Consider the following 15779-nt stretch of genomic DNA (forward strand, 5'->3'; position numbering starts at 1 on the left):
TACGTCTAATGTGACCAAATACAACATATAAACATAATGCACCTAGCACCAAATATAGCAAGTTGCACTCGCTGTGATTCTCGACGAAGTCTTCAGAGGTGGTACGGTGCTGGAACAAGATAGCGGTATAGCTTAGAATCGTAGCGTTTCGCTCACATTGAAAATATACAGAAGAGCATAAATATTCTTTTAGAGAAAAATATATCTTAATACCTATTATCAACCCAAAGGAACAGTTTGATAATAGTTGGAGTGTCAGTAAGTCATTAATTATTACCATGAATTAATATTATATTATTTTAAAATTTTTATTTTCGACATATCAGAATATTAAACTTAAACATTTCCATAAAACAAATAGTAATATAATGATCAATGTAAAATAGAAGTAATTCTTAAATATTAGTACTGGACAAGATCGTATCCGTGAGTTTTCTCCGGCGATTCTTCCGCCATTCATTTGTATTACTAATCTGTCTTTCTTATCCTAAAGGACCTACCCGTGTGACGTTAAACTAAAAAAAAACATTTCATTTCAAAACAATACTTTGAACATACAATTAGCATGAGCAATAGAAGAGAAACATATGAATTGTAATCATTCAAGTATTCTGCTGAACACTGTTAATATGTGTTGTGTTCAATGTATCATAACAATAATAATAAAAGAAAAGGAAAGAAATTGAAGTACTTCTGTCAATCTTATGACCAATAATATTATGCGAGATGAGAAAAAAGTTACTGTAATAATTTCTAATAGTATAAATATTACAATCATACCTCAGCAAAAGCAGAAGATTACCATATCTTTCAAAATCGTTTTGATAGTTGTAACATGTGACTCTTCAACCTATGAAGAACTAACTGTGTTCGCCAGACTTCATAAGTTTAATCTTTCAATAAGGATCTGATCTTTGATACCAAATAAAGCATCGCTTTCTCTATGTAGCAGAGATCTTAACTTTTTAATGAAAAGAGCTTCTCAAGTATGTCACGATGGCGTAATGTGCCACAAATTGAGCGGCCCACGGGAATGGTAAGCTTTATTAAACTTATGTTGTATATAATCAATTATAAAGTCTGAAAATATTGAAACTTATACTCTCATATTATAGTTGATATTAAATGCATAGAAAATGAAATATACATTCGGAAGTGTAATTTCTCGGAATTTTTATTGTTAAAATAGTTCATATATATATATATATATATATATATATATATATATATATATAAATTATTACATTACAGACAGTCAGATAATGTAATATCGACTTGTTAATAAATAAAATAAAAGTATTCCGAGCTCTTAAACAATGTTTACTACTAATATTACATGCTTACAATGGTGTAATAGTTATCAATAGAAGCAGAAAGTTGAATAGCTTTAACTTCTATAAAAATCTCTGTTATAGGGTGTACATGACTGGTCAGAATTCGGTGCATTTTTGTCATCTAAGAAATCAGCTACCGATATCATCATCCCAGTCAGCATTACGTGGATAATATGAGATCTGAAATCTAAATATCGTAATATGAAATCATTAATTAACAGTGATTTTGAATATGTTCTTATCAAAAAACTAACTAACATTTTAAATATGTGCAATTGAAGATATACATTATTTTCTCATACTGATACGATTGATCGCTTGCAGATCTTGAATACAAATTTTAGTTCAAGCAAAAAATAACATAATAATAACAATAATAATGTTATGAATGAAATTGCACAAAAATCACTTTTAACATTAAACGCACATATCTACAAAATACTTTAAATTATTGCAAAGGGCTATGGCGAAAAAGAACCATCAATATCTTTATACTCACCAGATTTAATCCTTAACTTATCGTCTCGATGTCTTGCTAATACGATCTCTTACTTCTACTCTTCAAATGAGTGAAATATGCAAGTCTATGGTTCACTCGAGATATTTTCCAGTTGCTTAAGATATATAGATATACAGCTTAGACCATTTGTCTTGATAAGCTCTTGTCTTTTTAACTAATAGTAAAAAAAAACTGAATTTTTGTGCCGTGCAAATATCGGCAGAGGGACATTGAGATTAACAGTATTGTGAAGTCAATATAAAATAACTTTTTTTTTCAAATAGCACTATGTCTGGTTAGTACATATTTCAAATCCTAAATGAAGACTTACAATATCAATTGTGGTATTCAGTGTCGCTAACTAAGTACGCTACATCACAAAATCCAAATTTTTGTGACCTCTATAGCAGTAATAACGCAAGTGAGACTGTCAATGCACTGCATATCGAAAGTACTTCTCTGCATACTACATATCGAAAGTACTGTGACTATGTTGTGGTACATTTTGAATGAATAGAAACAAAGGCATGAGGGATTAAAATTTTTACACATTTCGAAACCGTTTATTTTTAGAAACTTCTTAAGTACGATATCGAATTGCTCAGGTAGCTTTCCATAGATGTGCAGATCATAATGGCGTTTACAGTATGTTGATATCTAAAACGATTTTGGGGGTAAAGTAATTTTGGCAAAGTTTGTAACTTTGCTTAAAATTATGTAATTCCAAGAAATTGTTGTGGTTACACCTATCATAAAGCATTGGCGAAACCGTATAGAAGCAAAATGAAGCAAAAATTGTTTTAGAAAGTTCTCACAAATATGCCACTTTTTTTTTAAAAAAAAAAATCAAATTTAATCACTTGTTTTTCATATCGCCGGAATAGTTTAAGATTATAAATAGCTATAAAGGACACTATAATTTTTCTGTCTATTGGAATCCATCTGCGAAATCGGATGACATTTATCTATTTTTATACGCGGATGTGACATTTATATACAGTATACGCTTTCTATTTGAGGGTTAAGCATTAAAACGTATAAATAATACATATTTTGTTTCCATCTACGTCATGACATTTACCTCAAGACATATTACATGTGCAAATCTTCTGAATGAAATGGTGTATATAATAAATTGTATTTATCGAATACCTATTAATAATTGGACGTTTTGTGGACGGTCTTGTACCATAATCAGAAGCAATTGCACTATATCTCATATGGCCGAATACAGCATATAAGTATGATGCATCTGTCACCAGGCATAGCAAGTTCCACTTCCTGTTGTTCTTGACGACGTTCTGAGACTACTACATCGCGATATAGCTTAGAACCGTAGAGTTTCACTCAGGTTGAAATTATACAGTATAATAGAAGGTATTACATGAGGGGTCTAAGATCAAAACCTACCATATCCATTTTTTTTAAACAACGAGAAAAACATGTAGCAAGCAACTTTAATTTTCTACTTTAAACAGTGAAATGTGTTCATTATTGTCTACAAACACGTTCGCACCCACAAAATAGAAAAGATTACGTCAACTCCTATTATATGTATTCATTTTCTCTCCCCATCCTCAGAACACACTCAAGACAAATTGAATAAATCCAAAACGTATTAGAAAGCACGCTGTCAGGCCGAAGAGACAAGATAGCTACACATCTGGATAAGTGGAAAACCCTTCGCAAGTAGTCGAACTAGGTTTCTGGCATTAAAGGAAAGGTTTCTGGCATTATATATTTGTTCGGTTAAATCTATTGGGGTTAATGCTGCTGGCTTTGTAAATGTCAGAAGTCGGTAATTAACAATTGTAAATATAGAGGAAAGTCACCATAATCGGACCCGTCCCCTAAGTCGGACCCCCGTTTATTTCGCAAGACAAGTGACTCAGCCTCTTTTAATGGAGAGGAACGAAAAGGTAAAGACGTAATCGTTATGTTATGAAGGATGAAGCACCAAACAACAATTAACACCCACAAAGTTGAGCATTCTTTGTTTTGGTGTGGAGGGAAGTTTTGACGTCTGTGCAGAAGTCTGTCATTTACGAAAGTTTTAGGAGGTAAGTGGACAGAATCCCTACAGTTTAATCTTTAAGAGGTACTCTTCTTTGTAAATGTGCTGTTTGTTTGGTAGCACACACAGTTGAAACTGGTTAAATGTCGAGTGAAATGCCAACAACTACGTTGCCTAAGTCGGACCCCATGTCATATCCAAAGGGGGACAAATGATTACTTTGTACAAGACATCCCTTATTGTAAACGAAAGATCGCAGCCTGTTACTTAATTCATCGTACACGTTGTTTCAGAAGGCAAAGTCATCCTTTGTTATAACATCCTCTCCATGCAAACATGATCTACTTCAATCTGTAGTGAGGTCAAAGGAAAGGTAAAGAAACCTTCGCCCACTACAGGAAGGGTGTCTATGAACAAACAGAACACTTCTCAAGACAACACACTACAAGCACGAGGATGTAGCAAGTAAACTAGAGATCTTACTTCGTGATCGGAAAGACTAGAGTTCAAAGAGTGGTCACGTTTCGTTCATTTTAGCGGAGACAGCGACTTGCATATTCCACAAGCAGGAGTGACACACGACAATTATGCTAATTGCTTGTTTTGTGGGGATAAGTTCTCTACGGATTGTGGAAATGAATTGTGGATACAATGTGCAATGTGTGGTATGTGGATACACGTTGTGTGTATCCAAACTAATAGAACATAATAATAATAATAATAATAATAATAATAATAATAATAATAATAATAATAATTTATAAATAGCTAGTTTCTGAATACATTGCAAAGTCATACCTGTTCGACTAAAATGCATGTTTCAAACCTCCGCAAGATGTGTGCGAGGGATTCCGCAAAGGAACGTAGGGATTATTTATAACCTGGCAAGTAAAAATGGGTCAAAATCGTTGTCGATGGAAAGGTTTTCCAACTGGTAACTATGATTCTTCATAATTTGTATGTAATAATTCCATACGTCAAACAGATACAAAGAGGATGGTTCATAAATGTGGAAGCAAGTAATGAAAAATGCTCAGAATATGTCTCAAGCAAACGTGCGTGCAAAATGATAGAAATGTAAGAACTAGCTTCAGAAACACATAATTCTTACTCGGCTGTCCAATTAACTCTTAAACCCATTGAAAATGATGGGTGACTTAACATATGCTGTGTTAGTTGAGGAGACAAAAATGACCATTTCCAGGCCCATATTCTGGTCGATGACAACATAAGACCAGGGAAGACACATACAAATAGGTGAAGACTATGGTGAAACAACCAAAGGACGAGCAGAAACTTTGGTGTACAATGTAGTCGGCTTACCTGAATTGCCTTACTGCAGATGCTCGAGGTGACCACCATGAGTTGCGATGTACGCATTCCAACGTTTATGCATGGACCGTCTAATCCGCACGAAGGTCGTAGGGTCCTGGCTATCAGTACAACAGGCGTGCCAGAGACGTTTCTCCAACACGTTGATATTAGGAGCTGGGGTAGTATATATTGCACTTTTCAGATAGCCCCAAAGACGAAATCCAAAGGATTGAGATCGGGAGATCGGGAAGGTCATGCGACAGGGCCCCGTACGATTTATCGTCCTGGGAACATGCGATCTAGATACTGGCGTTTATCCGCACGAAAGTGAGGAGGAGCGCCATCATGCATGAACCACATGGATTGGCGCACTGCTAAGGCCACATCTTCCAGCAATACCGGAAGCGTGTGGCACAATAACCGGTAATATACAGTACCAGTCAATCTTTTTGGAACAATATAGGGCCCCACCAGATGATCTCCCAGAATACCCGCCTATACATTAATGCCAAAGGGTTGTTGGTGATGGGTGCCGATGGTACCATGGGGATTTTCTTCGACCCACAGATATATGTTGTGTAAGTTTGTAATGCCATTCCTCCCGAATGTCGCTTCATCCGTAAACAATACAGGCGACAGAAACGTCAGTCTCTCATCTGACGAATGAACCACCGACGAAAGACTTCCTGCGACCGAAAATCCCCATCGGTTAGTCCATGTACCCTTTGCACGTGGTACGGATACAACGCATTAGCGTGAAGAACAGATAAAACCGTTACATGTGGGAAATTCGTTTCACGAGCCACCTGTATTGAACTCGAACCAGGATAGTTTCCTATCATTTGTAACATACGTTCCCCAAGCTGCGGTGTGCGCACTCGACGCGGTGATCCAAAGATGTTCTGCCGAGAGAATAGTGTGCTGGTTTCAGATAGACGCTCATATACAGCCGCAAATGTCTGATGAACTGGTTTTTGTCGATCTGGAAGTCGTTTCTGATACAATCGTGCTGCTGCTTGCCAATTTCCATTCGACTGGCCATAAATAAAAACATGTCCGTCTGCTCCCGGTACGAATATTGAACGATTGTGCTAACACATTAAGTCCAATTGCACTACTGTTAGCTTAAGCTCACACACACACACACTACTGTAATTGATGTACCTGCTATCACTGCGCTACCAAGAACAAGCGATCATTCATGCATAACAGAGGCTATCTATCGCCCAAACATAGCCTACTAGAATGCGAGTTCTCTTGTGCTAAGTCACCTGTTCTCAACAGCCAAAAGTTGCCAATAAGCTGTTTGCATCACGAGATTACATTTGAAACACTTTTACCTCTTCCCCCGCCTCTCTTGTTTAGTTCCGTTGTGATATAGGCCATAACACAATCATAAAGTATTATGTAAATAAAACATAGATTGTTCGTAAATGCAGTTCATAAAAAGGAAAATCCAGTATTACACTACAGTAAGAGCGATCGAGTTAATACTCTGAAGTTTTCCCCTCAAGACCAAGTTTATTACGTGCCAGATAGGTTCTTCTTAACATATTTATTAACAGTTCCACCACCGGCTTATGGCTGACTCCATGTTAGAACTTATTCGTAACCATACGTTATTTACCGATTGAAATGTCGAGTCCTGACACTGCGGTCTCTGAAGCAGCGGTAACTCAGATATCTGGTCACATGGTACGACCGTGCTTCTACATAATCATTCTCATCATCATCATCATCATCATATTATTATTATTATTATTATTATTATTATTATTATTATTATTATTATTATTATTATTTATATACTTTTACAGTATTATTTGTGGACCTACTAGTAGTACTAGTTAGACTCGTTTTATAATTCTGCTCCTCTACCACAGTATATTAGGCTTTTAGTTATTTGTTTGCGTGAATACATTTGCTATGTTACTACGACTACATGTGTCAGCTCTATGTATTAAAGGCACGTTCCTCAGTGATAAGGTCAGTCCAATCGGTCTTCTGTAGTTGCTCGTGATTAAGCGATCATCCGTGCACCTGTGGGTTCCTTGCTTCCAATAACGTCAGTTGCAATCATATTTGCAGTTGCATTTCCGCTTCTCATGCATTCAGAATGCTGTCTATTGTGTAAGATCCCCGTGCGGTCTTATACTTAACATAATACGAATTTGGATTTTCCACTCGTTCAATTATGAATGGACCAATGAACTTTCCACTGAATGCTTTGGTGTGACCTTTCTTCCTTGTAGTGCCTAATATCCAAACTTTTTCTCCTCCTTTAAAAGCAGGTTTCGTATTCCTCTTGTCATCAAAAAATTTTGTCGCCGTTTTGTGATGTTTGTAAAGATTTTCTTGGGCTCTGTCTCTGATCTATTGTAACTGTTGTAAACGACTAGCATTATCTTCGTATTGACACGGGGTGTTTGAAATTGCCTCATGAAGTAACCTAGGTTTAAAACCAAATGGTGAAATTTGAGAAGATAAGTTCCTGGTGACGTTAAGCGAAAAAAAACTATGGGCTGTAACAAGTCAATCCACTGTCCTAAATCTTTGTCACATAATGCTGATTTTAATCGTTCTTCTATATTTCGAATACTAATTTCATAAACACCATTACTGTAATGCCCGTGTACATTCACAAAACGCATGTTAACACCAATCATTGCACATAATTTTTTTAATAGTCCACTAGTAAGTGAACTACTTTTGTCTAAAACAATTTCATAGAAAATTCCATATTTTAAAATTACTTTATGGTAAAGAAATGAAGCGAAAGTGCTTGCTGTAACATCAGGAATAGAATCTGCAATTATATATCTTGTGCAATTGTCTACTACAACCACTAGATATTTATGATTAAATATATTATTGGGATAATAATTCCCACCTACATCAATGTGCAAACGATAAAAGGGCGGAACTAAGGGATAAGTATGAAATGTACCATATGGAGAATTTACTAACATATCATAGGTTTTAGAATAACCCGAATAAGCTGAGTCTAATGCAGATGTATGGCTGGCATTAAAAACTTCATAACGCAAAGAAGTAGGAACTGCAACTAAAAATGTGATGCCTTGAGATGTTTTCTATTTTCTATATAAAATACCATCCTTAACCCCTTTGGGATCCTGGCATTTTGGGCTATTTTTTAGACTTTCAGTCAAGCAGCTACTGCATCGTCACTATTTATCCTAGGATCATGGTCCATACCTCGTTCTCTTCAGAATAGAGCTGGCTTTCAAATGGTATCACTTGCATGCCCATACCATATACCAGAAGCGGGAAAAATGTCAAAGTGAAAATTTCGGAGGGATTTTTTTTTCTCGAACTTTGGCCCCCCCTGGAACCCCCCTGTGTGATCGTAGCCATCTAAAAAAATCTGATAAATAGTACTTGGTATACTGAATCTGTGTGCCAAATTTCAAGTTTCTATCTTGAATAGCAAGGGCGAGAGAATATGTACCAAAAATTCCCACAATGCCCCAAATTACCATAAAACACTATGATCTCAGGGGAAAAATTCCTGAGACATCCCTAATTACCCTAGGACTATAATTCGCCAATCATTCTCTTCAGAATAGGACTGTCTTTCAGGCGGTACCATTCACATGTCTCCATCATGTATCTAAGGTGGGAAATTCCTGAAAAAAAGGGATTTTTAGGGCAAAATTTCCCTTTTTTCAACTTTTGCCCCTCTGGACCCCCCTGTTTTTACGCAGAAATCGGAAAAAAACTTCTGGTAAATACTACTCGGTGGACTGAATGTTTGTGCAAAATTTCAATCTTCTACGTGAACAAATATGCCCGCCAGAACAAATTTCCCTACCATGCCCCACTTTTACCCTATACAGAAGTATATTTGGATAAAAATTCACTGAGACGGCCCTAATTACCCTAGAATAATAATTCGACCGTCGTTCTCTTCAGAATGGAACTGCCTTTCAGACGGTATGACTCACGTGGTCCTATCATGTATGTTACAACGTAATCGTTGAGCCCTAGTTCAAATAAGTGAGTTGCACACGTATTAAATTAGCACAAAAACTGCAAATGTTGCTTTGTTCGAATGCATTTATTGTATAGTTAAATCTAGGCTGCTTACAGCCATCTTACTAACATATGTTATATCGTTGCTATCGTTACAGAATCAACATTCTAAGATACAAAACATTTATATAATAATAACTTCTTAAAAAATATATAACTTCTTCTTCTAACCTATATAAAATAATTAAATAGTTGGCTAGTTTATAACACCTTTGATTAAAATATCTAAATGGTGCAGGTAAAGAATAATACATGCATGCCGAATGCTGTCGTTCTATCTTTATGGGTCCCGACAGGACTTCTTGAAGTGATTTAGCACTTCTAGAAAGAATTCTGGACCGTATGACAACTTTACAAAGATAAGTATACATTAATTATTGGATAGCCCTCGTATATACAAAATTCACAATACATATAAATACATATCTTTATATTCCATTTTATTTATTCTTTATATCAATTATATTCTTTTATAATTAATTATACTTCAAATTCTTTATAACATCGTAGAGGAGAGTCTATTCCAAAAATTATGAACAATTAAAAGTTTGTTTTTGGTCCAAGTATAGTTTTTTTTTGTTTTTTAAAGTAACATGGTCGAGGCTCTCTGAATATTTAAACTCATTATAAATAAGGATGTTACAAAATATATTTCCTGCATTTGATAATTAGGTGTCTCATATATTCATTACATAGGTAAAATACGACATAGATAATATAGAATTCAGAAGAAGAAAAATAAAATGAAATTATGATAGGAAAAATCAACACAATTGATGTTAATTAAATTTTAAGATAACGTGGTTTAACATTGAATCACAACTGATTAAAATGAAATATCAGGTAACATACAAATATTAAATTAACATATAAGGATAACATAAACATTAACAAAATCCTAAGTATAATCTAATAAAGTACATTGTATTCCGCACTCTTGAGTATGTTCCGATCGATCACATAAAGATACTGAATTTGAGTTTCTGTTACTGCAAACTTGTCCATCTAGGAGTCTATTTTGTGACCAAGTACGCTGATTCGTATTGCGATTTCTACTAGGATTCCTATTATAATTCCGGTAACTTCTGTTACCGTTACCATATCTATAATTAGGTTGAGTTGAATTGCCGGTACTATTTTGATTATTTGTTCTAGTACCAAAATAACGGACACTATTTCCTTGAGAATTAACACTATCTTTATTTTGAATATTTAAATTTCGAATATGCGCATAATTAATATTATTACGCCTAGAAGTAACCTGATTTTTTTCTAGATTTCTGCTATTTCTTTGTGCTAGAAATTGACTTTCGTAGCTCTGAACTAAAATGATTAAATGATTGAAATTGACACATTGAGCGGTCATCAACATTTGTTGTAATCTAAATGGTAATAAAATACGGACAGAAGCTATTATACGTGATTCTGGTTGGTTTGGGTTGAGTGCTTTTAATTCATTGTATGTGGCCACTACAAACTCAGTAACATTTTTATGTATCTTAGGGTCAAATGATTTCGTTCTTAGCAATGCGTCCCTATTTGCTAACATGAAGTCGTTTTCATAGTTTGCCAATAACGCCTCTTTAAAATCAGAATACCCATTAATGTTATCTCGGATTGCTTTGTACCAAGTCAAACATGGGGGCAATAAAACATGAGGAAGAAGTTTCATGAATTTCGACTCTTTAATTCCCATTAACTCGCACTCATCCTCGAATTTTTCTATAAATACCCTAGCCGGGATATCCTCAGGTATAAAACTGAATTTTGTTAAGGATTTTATTTCACTGAATCTCAAAGGCGTATCAGTACTATAAGATTTAGAACACTTACAGTTACCGTGAGAGTTCTTACTCTTCCGTGTAGGATGCTCCGCTCTTCTTCCTGATTCGGTGCTCTCTTCATAAGATTTAGAACACTTACAGTTACCGTGAGAGTTCTTACTCCTCCGTGTAGGATGCTTCGTTCTTCTTCCTGATTCGGTGCTCGCTTCACTATCAACCGATGATCCGCTATCTTCAAAAATTACTTGGGAATGAGGTGTTGGTTCTGTCCCATTACCAGGAGGTCCATTGATATTCCTAGGTCCGTCATCGCGCTCCATCTCCTTAGCAAACATATAGTTTTCCTTGAAAGTATGGAACTCCTCTTGAAGTCCTTTAATCCTATTAGAATGTTCGTTTACAACCGATTCTATAACTTCAACGGCATTTTGTACTCCAGTATAGGTTTCAGCTACCTGTTCCATTTTCTGTTCGCATTTCTCGAATCTGGCATTAATTTGTACATTCATTTGGTTCTGCTGCTGATGTAACTGTTCCCATTTATGGTCGTTTCTCTGCTGTAACTGTTCCAGCCGCTGATATATATTATCTTCTAGTTTGTGTTGGAGTCGGTTCATTTTGTCATCAAATTGGTCTTCAATTTTATGCTGCAAAGCTTCCATTTTGTCATCCAACTGCTGTTGAGACTTGTTCATTTGCTCTTCAATTTTATGCTGCAAAACATTCATTTTGTCATCCAACTGCTGTTGAGACACATCAGCTTTTCGTTGCAAGTCGTTCATTTGACGAGATATTTGTTTGAGTACATCTGCCAAATTTTCAGATGTACCAGTTTCACTTTGATTAGTCCTACTGTCGTTAACTTCACTATCTGATAAATCCATCTTAGTGTTTCTATATATTAACTTTCCACTCCTCAAGATGGTATAATTATTAATCGACTCAATGATGTATGTAGTTTAACTATACTTTCAAACAGTACACAATGAATAAAACAATTTTGTAGCACTCACTTGTGTTCTCTGCAAAACTTGGTTTACTAAACTTCTTACCAGTTTTTAGCTACTCCCGGTATGAAGGCACCATTATACAACGTAATCGTTGAGCCCTAGTTCAAATAAGTGAGTTGCACACGTATTAAATTAGCACAAAAACTGCAAATGTTGCTTTGTTCGAATGCATTTATTGTATAGTTAAATCTAGGCTGCTTACAGCCATCTTACTAACATATGTTATATCGTTGCTATCGTTACAGAATCAACATTCTAAGATACAAAACATTTATATAATAATAACTTCTTAAAATATATATAACTTCTTCTTCTAACCTATATAAAATAATTAAATAGTTGGCTAGTTTATAACACCTTTGATTAAAATATCTAAATGGTGCAGGTAAAGAATAATACATGCATGCCGAATGCTGTCGTTCTAATGTGAGGCGGGAAAATGACGAAAAACGGGATTTTTGGGGTAAAAATCCCTTTTTTAAATCTTTGCCCCTCTGGTTCCCCAATGTTTTAACACTGACATCGGAACAAAAAATCTGGTAAATACTACTCAGTTGACTGAATGTTTGTGCAAAATTTCAATCTTCTACGTGAGAAAATAGGCCCGCCAGAAAAATTTCCCTACCATGCCCCACTTTTACCCTATACAGAAGTATATTTGGATAAAAAATCACTGAGACGGCTCTAATTACCCTAGAATAATAATTCGACCGTCGTTCTCTTCAGAATGGAACTGCCTTTCAGACGGTATGACTCACGTGGTCCTATCATGTATGTAAGGCGGGCAAATTACTAAAAACGGGATTTTGGGGGTAAAAAATCCCTTTTTTACCCCTTTGCCCCTCTGGTTCCCCCCCCTGTTTTAGCACTGACATCGGAACAAAAAATCTGGTAAATACTACTCGGTGGACTGAATGTTTGTGCAAAATTTCAATCTTCTACGTAGAAAAATAAGCCCGCCAAAAATATTGAACATAGGCTTAGAAAATGAGAAAATACATTTTTGATCTATGACGTCATCACCTCCTATGTCTGGACGCAGGACGGTCTGAAACCATACGTAATGTCTTCTACAAGGCCTCTGGACTTGGAAAACAAAAAAACGGACGAAAAAGCTCAAATAGAAGAGAAATAACGCAATGTACCATGAAAAACGCGTATGGTACAAATTGTACCATAGGATCCCAAAAAGGGTTAATAGTAAGATATAACGCCTGGCGTTCTATTTTAGGATTTCTATCTTCTTTTTGTTCCAACCTAGAAAAAATATTTTGGAAAAAAGATCTTGCTCTATTGCCAAATTTGTTTCATCTAAGATTGAAAATGAATTAGCTGTATCCTGACTAAAAAAATCTCGGGTCTTCTTGATTATTTTTCTCATCTTCCAAATCTCTGGGGAGTTCGAAAATCGTGAAATAATGTCTGCTTCTATATTGCTGGAGCCTCTAATATGTGGAATAGTAAAATTCTAAGATTCGATTTCACTCAACCATCTGGAAATTTTACTTATATTCTTTGTTTGTTTCAAATGCAATAAACTATGACAATCGGTTTTCAAATAAAAATGACGTCCCAAAAGAAAATATCTAAATTACCGTAAGAAATACCGCAATGCTAGTAATTCAAGCTGGTATGGGTGTAATTTTCTCAAACTAGGAGACGTTGCACGACTACAATAACTAATAGGAACTAGATTTGTGTCGTCAGGTGAATTTTGAGGTTGCTTGATCAATCCAGAAAGCCCGACCTTTGAAGCATCAAAATAGATGTAGAAAGGATAATCAGGCTTATATTTCATTAAACAAGGAGCTTAATGATGGCTTGCTTGATATTATTGAGTGCTGTCTCTTACGGTTCCTTCCAGCGAAAAGGAGCATCTTTTTTAACAAAGAAAGTAACGCTCCTGCCAATTGACTGAAATTAGGCAAATACGAACGAACAAAAGAAGCCAATCCTTAAAAAAAACTTTTGGCCTATTTCTTTGTTTTAGGACGCTGATAATTGGAGGTCGAGTTTATAATTCTTTTCGAAATAGACAAACCATCTTTACTAACAGTGTGTGTGCAAGAACATCTAATGAAAAATACCCCATCTAATGAGAAATTTTGTTTTCTCTGGGGAAAGCTTTAAACCAATTTCTTTTATTCTTTGAAACAACATTTTTTTAAATCAAGTTTATTTTTGGTGGGATTAACTACAGAAATTACTGGATAAATTTCGACTACAACTGTTTTTCGCACAGAAATTTCTGCCTGATTAACTATTAACTCATTAGGAACTAGAAAGTTACGGATGCCTCCAAGATCATTTACTTTCTTCAATGCAACTTGAACATTTGAATTTGGAGGCAAAACTACAGGAGGAGCCACTGAAAGTGACATCATGTGCCGGTGCTGTGTCATCAGATTGTAGCTCATAATAATCTTTAAAATATTCATTAAATAAATGTAACTATTTGGGGATGAAGCTGATGCAGAACCCGGTACTTAACTGAAAAATTTATGATTGAATTTAAATAAAATTCAAATGTTTCTATTTTGCGAATGACTAGTTGGGGTAAAGGTGAAAGAAAGAGAAAGGATTAAGTTATAAAATGAAAGAAGAGCACTATTCTGATATTCCAATGAGACTGGCGTCGTCCTGGTCGTCTGGGATAATGAATGACTTCCTGTGGAGGAACCTGGAAATGCTGGAATCAGTCAACAACTGGGTCACTATCCTGTTGATCTGCTAGAGGCGTCGATTTCTCTCCTCAACCTGCGTCTTCTATGATATTCTTCTACTACCTCATTCCACTAGTCAGATGTTGGACTCTATTGAATCTGTGGCGATGAATCAACAAAATGGTACTCCCAAGACATGGAGTTGGTTGTTCTCCAATTGAGCAACATGCCTCCCATGACGATCCTGCACCTTCCCAAACCTTGTGGCGAATATCTCTTCTCGATGTGTCCTCCGTAGTTTTGTTTAATCGAAATCCGACGAGTCTGGCGTTCAGTGAACGGGAAAGTATCAGGCTATGCGGAAGGGAATGCGGAAAATCAAGAACGAAACTAGTCGTGTTTATTGACAATTTCAAAAGTAAAAACTAACAAATACATGCTTATACAAGCTATCTGTCAATGTACAACATTAATAAAAGTTTTGTTTCGTTTGTTTTTAAATGTTCATAGTTCGGCCGTGGATAAATATAATTTAATAAAGTAATTGAATTAAGCGAATTAAGTTAAGAGTTTACACAATTATCACATGGTCACTTTACAGATACTTCATAGTTACTTCACAGTATCGTGCCTTTCGTTTATGATTACCCTCATCGAATAAGCTAAGATAAGCTAATGAGCTCATACCCTGCATATGAAAATTTACTCTTCTTTTTCCATCTCCACTCAATGACATTCCACGATACTTTCAGCACCATGCTCTTCCACTGTAACATTTGCATGGAAAATAGACCATACATATCTCTCCTATTCCCTGATATTTTCCTAACGACCTTACATCCGACATATAATTTCACACGCTACTGACGCATAATAGACGGAGCACAACATAAACTGTGGAACGTTGTTTGTTTGATGTGGTGTCTAGAATCATTTCGCGAGGTTACACGGATCACGGCCTCCTATGCTGTTAATATCCAACTTGCACAGCATATATGTTGGCATCCACGATTTTCGATGGATTTAAGAGTTTATTGCAGAACCGTGTATGAATTATGCGTTTCTGACGCTACTTCTTACATTTCCGTCCCTTTGAACGCACGTTTGC

This window comes from Thermobia domestica, chromosome 6, assembly GCF_964235325.1.
Source record: "Thermobia domestica chromosome 6, izTheDome1.hap1.1, whole genome shotgun sequence".
Classification (NCBI taxonomy): Eukaryota; Metazoa; Arthropoda; class Insecta; order Zygentoma; family Lepismatidae; genus Thermobia; species Thermobia domestica.